Consider the following 11,408-nt stretch of genomic DNA (forward strand, 5'->3'; position numbering starts at 1 on the left):
GTATTTATTTATTTATTTATTTATTTATTTATTTATTTATTCAGCATTACGGCTGTAATTTATGGAGGGGACACTGTACAAATATATGTTTTTATAGTTTCTAGCTGTCATTTGTTAAACAGGTATTATTGGCAGTTTTATAGATTTTGTTGTATAATAGACAATAATTACAATTACAGAAAAAACCCTTAAGAACTGGATAAACTATGAATAACATCCATAGTAAAAATGTATATCAGTTAAATGAAAAAATAATGGGGAGTGGTTGCATTTAATGCGTGTGTTTAAAATAAATAAATAAGTAAATAAAAATCTTAGTAATATTTGTAGAACTATTTCAAACTCAGGAACTTTGCTCTACTTAGATCAAACTACCAATATTTGTGTTATTTGGAACAGGGCCTTTTCTGCAGGCCTAAACTCTGTCAGAATCACTGACTTACGCTGAAAAATGTTCCCAGTAGTCTGTTCTCTTCATTTAATAGCGTCTCTGGGCTGTGGTGCTTCCAGCAGCTTACGTTTATATTAGAGCTTTTTTTTATTTTTTATTATCCAATCATATGTCAATCATCATGTGTTGCCAGGGTCACAGAAATCTGCCCTGAGGCCTTCAGAATCAAAAGTGCAGGCGTCTGTAGCTTAAAATGTATTGTAATGAAACTGTTGATTAACCAATCAGATTGAGAGTTGGTGATCCCAGGGCCAGCTAGCTGTCCTACGATGACATCAGCACTTTCACATGATTGGATGGTCAGAGAGCTTAGCCAAAGCTAGCGGTTAGCGACCTGCACAAGCTAAAACCTTATTGTAAAAGTATAAATAGCTGTTGTTGTTTTTAAGTTAAACAAGCAGACATTCTCAGCCCTAAAGAGAATTTTACCTTTTAACTTTTAACAGAAAAAGGACTGGACAGACCCAGACCCATAGAAAAGGACTTATTGATGGAAGTGAAACACATGGATCACCTGCTCAACAGAGTGACTGAACTCTTCATGAGAAAAGAAAGGTGGATGGATGTTGTGTTCAAATAAACACAATTTTTGGTGAGTAAAATGAATTATATTTACATTTATAGATATACACTGCTTCCCATAAAGCTGGAATCATTTTTGTTTTCAGACACATTCCTCTTTTTATTTCTATTTATTTAATTTATTTTATTATTTTTGGGGCAAATATTCATATATCAATAATTAGATTTTAGATGGAGTGACCCGGGAGCTGCAAGGTGGTTCGGTAGCACCGTCGCCTCGCAGCAAGAAGGTCGTGTCCCGGTCCAGTCCAAAAACATGTTGAAGTTAATTGGTGATTCTAAATTGTCCATAGGTGTGAATATGAGTGTGCTTGGTTGTCTGTCTCTAAGCGTAGCCCTGTGATAGACTGGTGACCTGTCCAGGGTGTCCTCTGCTGGGATAGACTCCAGCCCCCCTTGACCCTAGTGAGGATTAAGAGGTGTATAAATAATGATGGATGGATGGATGACCCGGGACATTTTAATCGGCAGTGAACATAATAGAACCAAAGCGACGAACCGACTGATCGACCATCCAACAGGCTTGAAGCCCTGCTGCTGCCGTCGTGGCTAAAAATATGCAGATAAACACTCATAAACATGCCAGAGTGCAAACTGTCCACACCCATGTGCAGCTGCATGAAAAACGCTGCTCAGTCGCTTGTTTAAAATGTGTGTGAACACTCATTTCTCCCCCACATGGAGTCCAACACACTGTCAGCACTCCCATAGAGCTCCTGCATCTTCTCATCCTTTAATCCTTCCTCCCAAACCTCCCCTTTTCCTCCCCTCTCCACCTTACATCACACTGCAGACTGAGCCCTTTGTCCAAACAAGACATTCAAACTCACTTGTCACTCGAACACTGGGAAGTTTTTCCAATGACACACAAACTATCTGGGGAAATCCTATTTGTCAGGTACGGTAGACTGACACCAAAAAAAAGTTTATTGCACTCTTTCAGTGATGTGTAATTATATATATGTCATCCCTCAGTTTGTAAATGGAAGCCTAAAAGAGGAAGGTTTTAGTCAGCAAGAAATTCCATCAAAAGACATATTCACACACTGACTACACAAAAATGTGCCAACAATGGAAGCAGGAATTCTTAATGGTTAAATAAATGTATGATGGATAAACAGTGGAAATAATTAGCTCAAACCAAGGATTAATAGTTGAAATAGACAGCTAAAAGTAGGCTAATGACAAAATAGCTGAAACAAGTAGCCAAAGGAATTATAAATCATCTATGGATTAATGGTTAAAAATAGTTCGCTAAAAAAAAAGTTAAAAAGTTAAAAGTTGAAAATGAAAGCTAATGTAGGCTAGTGGCTAAATAGCTATACAGCTAAACGCATGGCTAAAAAAGCTAGTTATCTAAAAGTAGGCTGATGGCTAAATAGCTGAAATAATTAACTCAAAGTAATGATTAATAATTGAAATAGAACACTAAAAGTAGGCTAGTGGCTAAATAGCTATTCAGCTAAAAGTAGGCTAAAGCGATATATGTGTTAAATACTGAGCTCAAAGTAATGATTAATAGTTAAAACAGACAGGTAAAAGTAGGCTAGTGGCTAAGTAGCTATTCAGCTAAAAGTAGGATAGTGGCTGAATAGCTAGTTAGCTAAAGGTTGGCTAATGGCTAAATAGCTAAAAAGAAAAAATAGCACAAAATAATGTTTAATAATTTAAATAGACCACTAAAAACATGCTAGTGGCTAAAAAGCTGAAATAGTTAGCCAAAAGTAAAGATAGTTATCTTAAAGCAGGCTAATATATAAATACTTAACACAATTAGTGAAAAGAAACAAACATTGGAAAAAGTGATTGAAGTGGTTGAAATAATAATGAAATGAAATGAAATGAAATGAAATGAAAAATGCTTTATTTATCCCAGAAGGGAAATTCAATAATTCAATAAGCCAGAAGTCTAGGCAGGAACTCGTCCCACTAGAGACTGAATTTGAATCATTCATATTTTCAATTTAATATATTAGATTGAAACTGAACTCCAATAAACCTGAAACTGAATATGATCATTTGAAACTGAACTCAGTTGCTCTGAATTCATGTTTAATTCTCACTGAAAATTCTACTCTACATTCAGTTTTCATCATTCAAATTCAATTCTTTAACGAAAGTTTGAAGAACTGAATTTGAAGAAATATGTGTCACTAGAAACTTAATTTGAATAATTTATATTTCAATTTCAACTTGCTCAACTTTACTAATTGTAAAGAAAATTTCAGAATCTCAAAATTTAAAATTTAATTGAGCAGACTGAAACTGAATTCCAGTAAACCTGAAAGTGAATGTCATATTTTTAAATTGAATTCAGTCGCTCTCAATTTGTATTTGATAGAAATGGTTCACATAGTGCGCTCGAACAGACAAATAGTTGAAATAGTGAGCCAAACAGCTCAAATAAATGGTTGAAATAAAGAGCTAATAAAGATCAGTGAATAAATACATGCAACAGATTTCAAAAGTGCTGAAACATTTACATAGATAGCTTAAAGTTCTGGAGAAAGAGTTGACATAAAGAGCTTAAAGTAGTTGAAAAACTGTTTAAAAATAATTTAAATTAATGAATTAACTGTAAAATGACTCAGATAGTTAGCTCATTATACGCTAACAGATAAATAGTTGAAACAATGAGCTAAAAGTAAAGAACATGTGATAAACGTGACTTGAGCATGACTTGATAAACTGCTGAAATAACAAAAACAAAAGTTTAAATGCTTAAAACTATAAGCTAAAAATGGAAAATTGGTCAAAATACACGTGAGCAGATCAGTTCTGGACGACCTTTAGCTCCTTGCTAATCTCCAAACCACATCTTTTCTTGTGAAGCATTGATTCCTACAATAGGAGATCCACTGCCAGTTAGACTGCCATGAAACAAGGCTGGGAAGAGGTGGAGGAGGATGGAGGAAAAGGAAAAGCACCGGGGCAGGCCAAGCATGACATCAGCAGGAGACATCTCTTATTCATTTGTCAGGATCTCCCAGACTTGACCTCCGCTTCCTCTCTGTGGTTCGCATCAAAGTGGCCCGAAGACCCAGACCACACTGTCATCTCCACGGTGGGTGTGGACGTGGAGGAAGTGCCCTGAGGTCATCGAGAAGGAAGAAATGATTCGTCAAGATGTTTCCTCGTTTCTGTCAAACCCTAACGCACACCTGAGTCAATACAGCAGTGGGTGGAAGCTGACTAAAGGGGAGCAGAGACACAACAGCAGATGAGGCAACTCCGTCGGATGAACCGGTGACAGCCCACCCCTGCTGTTTCTGCTCCCCGGGGTGGAAACAATAGTGTGTAGTGTGCGCCGCCTGAGGGGTGTTTGTTGTTTTTGTGAGTCAGTCGGGCTCACTACTCATGTTCACAGATAATACCTAATATTATTTACCACGTTACCAGGTCCACGCCAAGCTCCGACTGCTGGTTTCAATCAGGGCAGAGTCAAAACAGAGCAGTCGGTTTGGGAAACACCAGCAGCCCCTCTTGACTGTGATATTTCCCCTCCGCCCAGAGTCCACTCTGTCTGCTCATTTTCAGATAAACACTCATAATATGGACATGACTCAGCTGTTCCCTCTGACATAAACTCTTATCTCTGGCTATTCCCCCCCCAGCTCTTTCATAACTGCCTCCATCCCTCCGCTCCCACGCTGATAGTTTTCATTGCGACAAGGTCTGAGCTGCTCTGGGAGTTGAAGCGCCGGAGTTATTGTCCGGCTTTCACGCACACACTCATAGTTACAGCATCACTGTGTGGTCACTCCTGGAAACAAGAAACACAATAGCAGGGAAATGTCACGGGTTAGTGTTCTCCTCACGTTTTGAAAGACGAGTGTTTCCACCTCCCCGGCGGTGACTCCGTGGGATCTCACCCATAAAATCAACAAGATTTAGGACGTCCACCGCAAACTTCTGTTACCATGACATAAGCAAAAACACTACAGGAGCAGATCCAGGGTGTTTCTAGATCAGTGAGTCCCAACAAGGTGTATTCCCCCAGGGAGTGCTTTAGCTGTTGTCCACGTGTAAATGGTGCAATTGTCAATGGCGTTGCTAAGAAAGACTAATTACAATTTAACCTAAGTAAACATATTGAATATACAGGAACATAAAAGTAATGGACAAATGCCTACACAGTTGGAATAGTGGCCAAACGCAATGATGAACAGCGGAAACAGATAAAATAGGGGCACTGAATAGCTAAGATAGTGACCTGAAACCCACAACACAATTCAAAACAAGACTACTTAAGTACATGAGTTAAAGTAATGGCCAAAGAGATGAAATGAATAATCAAAAGTAGGCTTAGAAAATAAATGGCTAAAATAGTAGACTTAAGTTTCTAAAATTATTTAAATACAAAGCTAAAAATTCAGTTAGTACATTTGTAAAAGTAGGCTAATGGGTAAATGGTGGAATAGATTGCTAAAAGTGATAAACAGTCGATGAAGATAGAAAGTAGGAAAATGAACAATTAGCTGAAATAATGTGCTAAAGGTAGTGAACAGCCAAAATAGCTAAAAAAGTAAGCAAATGCATAAATGCTTCGAAATAAATGCTTAAACTTGAAAAAGGTAGCAAACAGCCAAAAGAAACAGAATGCTAAAAATAAAGAAACTGTTCAAATGGCAACTGAAAGCAATACCAACAGTGGAAATAGCTAAAGGCAGACCAATGGAAAAGTAAAAGACATAGTGAGCTAAAAGGAATAAAACTGTTAAAACATGGCTAAAAGCACAGTTATCAAATAGTTTGAAGTAGCAGATAACAGATAAATGGTTGAAATAGAAAATAATGATTAAAAAACTAATATAGATAGAAAGTAGGCTCATCGATAAAGAGCTGAAATAAAGAGCTACCAGAAAAACAGACGAAAGGCTAAAATATAAAGTTAAAAAGGAAGTGAATGGATAAAGGCTTAAAAGAAATTGCTTAAATTTGAGACAGATAGCTAGAAGGCTAATGAAATAACATTTAAAATATGATTAAACAGTTGAAATAGATAGCAAAAAGCAATATAACCAATGGAAATATACAGCCAAAAGTAGGCTGGATAGGTAATGGATTAGAAGCTAAAACAGTGAACTTAAAATATTAAATGGTTCGAATAAATAACGAAAAATAATCCGACTGTTTATAGCTTAAAGTAGGCTATAATAAATAAATGGCAGAAATAGGGAGATTCAAGTAACAAAACTATTTGTAAAGCTTTAGGGGAAGCTGCAATAAACTGCTAAAATTTGCCTAATGGATGGATGGATGGCAGAAATAGCTTAAAGTAAAGAAACTATGAAAACAGATAGCGAAACTGGCTAACAAAAACCAAGCTAAAATGAACAATAAACTGCTATACTAACTGGCAAAAATAAGCAAGTAGTTAAATGCTTGAAATTGATTGCTAAAACTTGAAGCAGACAACTGAAAGGCTAATGAAAAACAATGCTAAATGAGAAAAAACTTGAAATTGAATGCTAATGGTACGCAAACCAAAAGTAATGTAATGGTTGAAATATTTAAAAGCAGGCTTTTGGATGAATTGTTTAAACTGGTTGCTAACAGTGATGAAACAGTGGAAACAGACAGCTAAAGGTAAGCTAATGGGTAAATTCAATTTCAAATTTGAATAAATTGCGCACAGTTGAAACAGCTAAAATGCTAATGAACTACGCCACTGTATGTCATAGAACTGTTGAAATGTATAGCTAAAATTATTGGATAAATGGTTTAAATAAAGAGCAGGGTAAAGACTCTAACCCTGACTAGCTAAAAGAAGTGGTGAAAGCAATGGACAAGAGGCTAAAATGGTTAGCTAAAAGTAAGCTATTGGTAAAAAGTTGTAACTGCAATGCTGAAATAGTTGAAAGAGTGAGCTAAAAGTAAAGAATAGACAGTGAAATAGTTTCCTAAAGTTGAGAAAGATTAATTCATAAAATGGCTGAAATTGAACTAGTTATTCAGACAGATAAAAATCTGTCTAATCAGTAGTAGATGAAGAGCTGAAACAGCTAAAAGTAATTAACAAATTACACAAACAGGGACCTAAAACGTGATTAAAAATGGAAAAATTTCATTCAAGTGTAAGCAACTGAAATAGCTAAAAATAATGAATACATGTCTGTAACAGTGAGTCAGAACACGATCGAAACAGCTAACGATTGTGAAGATGCTTAAAATAAACCTCTTCACTAAAGGATAAACAGCTGAATTCATGGAAAAACAATGAACAAATTGCTTCATCAGTTTAAAATGAATGGATAAATAGTTGTTTTGTTGAAATGCTTACACTATCTAAAATAGTAGATGAAAAAGAGCTTTAAGATTTATGTAAATAGTTAAGTGCATGTATAAACAGTTGAAATAGATTAGCTCAGGATTAAAAGGATTAAAGGCTGAAACAGCTACAAGCAATTGATTAATTGTTCATTTGTGCAGCTGCAGCAACTCCAAGTATTGGTTTGAGTGACAACTTGAACACAGACTGACGGATTAATCGTGTAAAAAATGTTTTGTAACATCATCCACTTCAAATTGTGTTAATAATCAACTTTAAAATCAAATCAAATCCATTTGGGAGTGTGACAGGTGGGGTTATACGTCAGACAAAAAGCTGTTCCAGACAGAATGAAGCAAGAAGAAACATAAACAAATTAAGGAACTATTGTAAAGCAGTTTAAATCCCTTACAAGTGCTGCTGGTGCAATTGCGTAATGTAAACAACTTGAACACTCCCTTCTTTCATACATCCACTGGGAAAGTTGAATAGTGAGTTGTAAAAAAAAAGAAAAAAACAGAGGTTCCCCAATTTTCCAAAATATTTGCATTATTAGATTTTCCGCTCCATAAACTTTTTCAGTATTGCAGTTGGCCTGTGAGGTTTTTGGACTACGGGACGGCAACCTCCGCCTAAAAACAATTGATCCAGGAGAAAATTAATTTCTGATTTAGCTTTTTTATGTGAGAAACGGTGGATGTGCCTCATTTGCTCTGCATGCTACAGTACAGCAGGTCATCCAGCGCGACCTTAGACCCACCTCGGTGATTCAGCCCCTCGGCTCATTAAGCGCTCACACCTATTAGTCCATGGTGATGAAAGAAAGTGCAGATGAAGAAGAAAAAAAAACAAAACAAAACAAAGGAGATGTTCTTCAGGCCGGAGTAAACAAAAGACTAGTAGAGATGATGTAGCTGGTTTTCCCCTTTCCAACACAAAGCCCAGTACAGTATATCATGGATTCCATGTGCTTGACTCAAACATCCCCCCTCCTCTCGCCTCATCCAGCGGACGCTCCCAACAACCCGCCGTTTGTTGCTGTTGGGAGGGAAGTGATGTCAGTGGATGAGTGGTGGGGGGGGAGCCAGGGCCCAGCCTATCTGATGTCAGACCCAGCAGCCCACGCCACTGTGAAGCAGACTGAGGGTGGTATGATGCCGGGCTCCCGTCTGTCTCCCTGCACTGCTGACAGGCGATTTTCTGCACAATAATTGCCATACAATCGCACGCTGCAGCGACGACAATGCGAGTGCCTGTCAGAACAGATTAATAAAAGCGTCTGATTTCCTTGTAAGCTGCTGTTGTGTCTGAGGGGCATTCCTGTGGCTGCACTTCTGTGAAGCTGTTGCAATCTTCGATTACGGTTCCTGTGGTCATGTTTTAGAGTGATTATTATCGCGGGCCAAGTTTCATCCTGGATACTTACTCTGCTGTGGCCACCCAAAGTATCAACTGATGCAATGCATGTAGGAGCCGGTCTGTGTCACTCAACCACTTAACCACGGTTCTCACAACATCCAGCACATAAACTGATAACAAATCTACTCCCAGCACTGCCAAGAACGCGCGGGATGAGCTTTACATGTGATAATAATAATATTTTGAGGCAAAAGGAAGATACTGATGACTGGATTAAGAAGTCAGGGTCGTTACATGTTGCCTTATTCGTCAAGTCAACGACATTACATTTAAAAGGTAAGATATATCCACATCCCCCGCGACCCTAGTGAGGATTAAGCGGTGTATAGAAAATGGATGGATGGATATATCCACATGCTGACTGCATTGAAACAGTGCCAAGGAGCAAGCAGACAGGTCTAAATAGTTAAAAACATGTACTGCTCACAATGATGAACCTTTAAACAGACAGCTACACATGGGCTAGTAGATAAATGTCTGAAATACTGAGCTAAAGGTATCAGAAAAGACATCTAAATGTTTAAACACAGTTAAATGTCGGACAATGCACAAATGGTTGGAATAGCTAACAGTAATGGAAAACAGTTACAACAAAAAGTAAGCTGTGACTGAAATGTAGCACTTAAAACAGATGAGTTAAAGTTATGAAATACAGCCAAACGTAGAGGAATGGAGAAGAGGTTGAAATTGCTAGCTAAAAGTAATGAAAACCTTTAAAATACACAGCTAAAAATAGGTTGAGAGAGTAAGCTAAAAGTAATGATAAATAATTAGAATAGATGGCTAAAAGTATGCTAATGGCTAAATGGTTAAAACAGTTTGTCAAAGTAGTGATAATTAATTTTAATTGATAGCCGTAAAGCATACTAATGGGTAAATGGTTGATACTGTTGGCTAAAAGTAATCTAAAAAGATTGTTTTTTTAAAAAGAGTTGGAATAGATAGCTAAAAGTAGGACAGTGGCTAAATAGCTTAAACACTTAGCTAAAAGTAATAATAAATCGTTGAAATAGAAAGCTGAACGCATGCTAATGGTTAATGGCTGAAATTATTGGCTGAAAGTAATAATACACCATTGAAACAGAAAGTTAAATGAAGGCAATGGCTAAATAGCTGAAACAGTTATCTAAAAGTAAAGACAAACAGTTGAAATAGATAGCTAAATGTAGGATATTTGCTAAACAGCTGGAATAATTACGTCAAAGTGTTGAATAATAGTTGAAATAGACAGCTAAAAGTAGGCTAGTGGCTAATAGGGCAAGGCCAGCGGGGTAATGGCTAATTATTGATGGAAAAACTGTTTATGTCGTTTAACTTGTATAAAAATGATTCAGCGATTCAGGTATTAAGCTGGTTAATAGGTAAATGGCTGAAATGCATCGCTAAAAGTGAAGAAAAGATGGTTGCAACAGTCTCCTAGAAACTGACAAACTGCTAAAATATACTGCTGAATAAAGGAATAAACACTGGAAATATCACAAGAGGTAAAAACAAACAAACAAACAAACAAAAAAACAAGATTAAACATCTGAACTACCCTAAAAGTAACAAAGACATTGTTGAAGCTGTGAGCAGAAATGGGTAACGGCTAAAAATGACTGCCAGCCTAATTAATAAATAAGAAAAACTTGTAGTGCAGTAAATGTAGCTTGAGATTAACACTGACTCTGACTGTTGTACCAATCAAAAGGCCACCATCATGTCGTATTGTTTCACTGTGTCTCCTTTTGCTTATAATTTTTATTTAGTTCAATGAACAGTGAAAATGCACATGCCCGAAATGTCTTTTTGGTTTGTACCCACATCAGTTAGTAATGGGACTTTCCCAATGTATTTTTACTTTTTCTTTGCCGGGCCCGGTTTGCGTGCTGCGTCCATCGGTGTAGACATGCTGACGCCCTTATAGCACCGATCAAGACATGCATGAAATGTATCGGAAATGCTAGAAAACATATCAGGAATACACGTCATTAAGCCGGTTTCACTCGTCAGAAACACCAGTCAGGAGCAAATCGTATAGATCTCAGTGTGCTCCAGGAGACGATTTGTCATGTTGCTCAGGAACTCCAAGTATTTTTTCCCCCATGATCCAGATCTCCTTACATCCCCCCCCACATGCCTCCTAATTTGAGGACTTCTGGAAATGATTTCACTCCGTCAGGTCACCCACAAACTGAGCCGACCGTTATCCCCGTTGGCCTGAGAGCCTCTTGTTGTCTGTCAGCAGGCTTCCCGCCACTCAAGAGATCAAAGATGTGCTTGTCAGACACATTCCTCGCCTCCTGTATCACGATACAGCCTGCAATTAGCTCTTCCCACCTTCCCTCCACCCTCTCTCTTTCATCCCATCCCTCCCTCCACGTCAGACAGACACCTCCATTCATGCTCTGCACACAGAGCTGGATGCTGACAGGTACCGGCCATTGTACAAGCATTACCTAATTATACATTTGTGTGTGGTACGAGCTAATCGCACGGCAACAATGGCTGTTTTGTGCCGCTGTATCCAGGCAGAATGGAGAAGTGCAGCACTGTTATTGAGACAAACTTTAATAGGGTTTCCTTTGACACCTGCAGCACAGGTAACGGTAAGAAGGAGTAGACCAGACAGACGGCCTTTTAATACATTTGGGAGGATCTTTGAAGTTAACAGCAGGCTGTTATCAACAAGAAACCTGCACTTAA

The 11,408-nt window shown here is 37.8% G+C and overlaps 1 long non-coding RNA gene across 1 annotated transcript in view; it reads right to left on the reverse strand.

Annotated features, from left to right (window-relative positions):
• The window catches only part of LOC103370179 (uncharacterized), an 11,834-nt gene extending 3,598 nt beyond the window's left edge, over positions 1-8,236 (reverse strand). Inside the window, exon 1 of the long non-coding RNA XR_520875.1 lies at positions 8,065-8,236. This is a non-coding gene — a long non-coding RNA (uncharacterized LOC103370179). The remainder of the gene's footprint in view (positions 1-8,064) is intronic.
• Between the last annotated feature and the right edge of the window lie 3,172 nt (positions 8,237-11,408).

Source organism: Stegastes partitus, unplaced genomic scaffold (assembly GCF_000690725.1).
Source record: "Stegastes partitus isolate 25-593 unplaced genomic scaffold, Stegastes_partitus-1.0.2 Scaffold1382, whole genome shotgun sequence".
Lineage (NCBI taxonomy): Eukaryota > Metazoa > Chordata > Actinopteri > Pomacentridae > Stegastes > Stegastes partitus.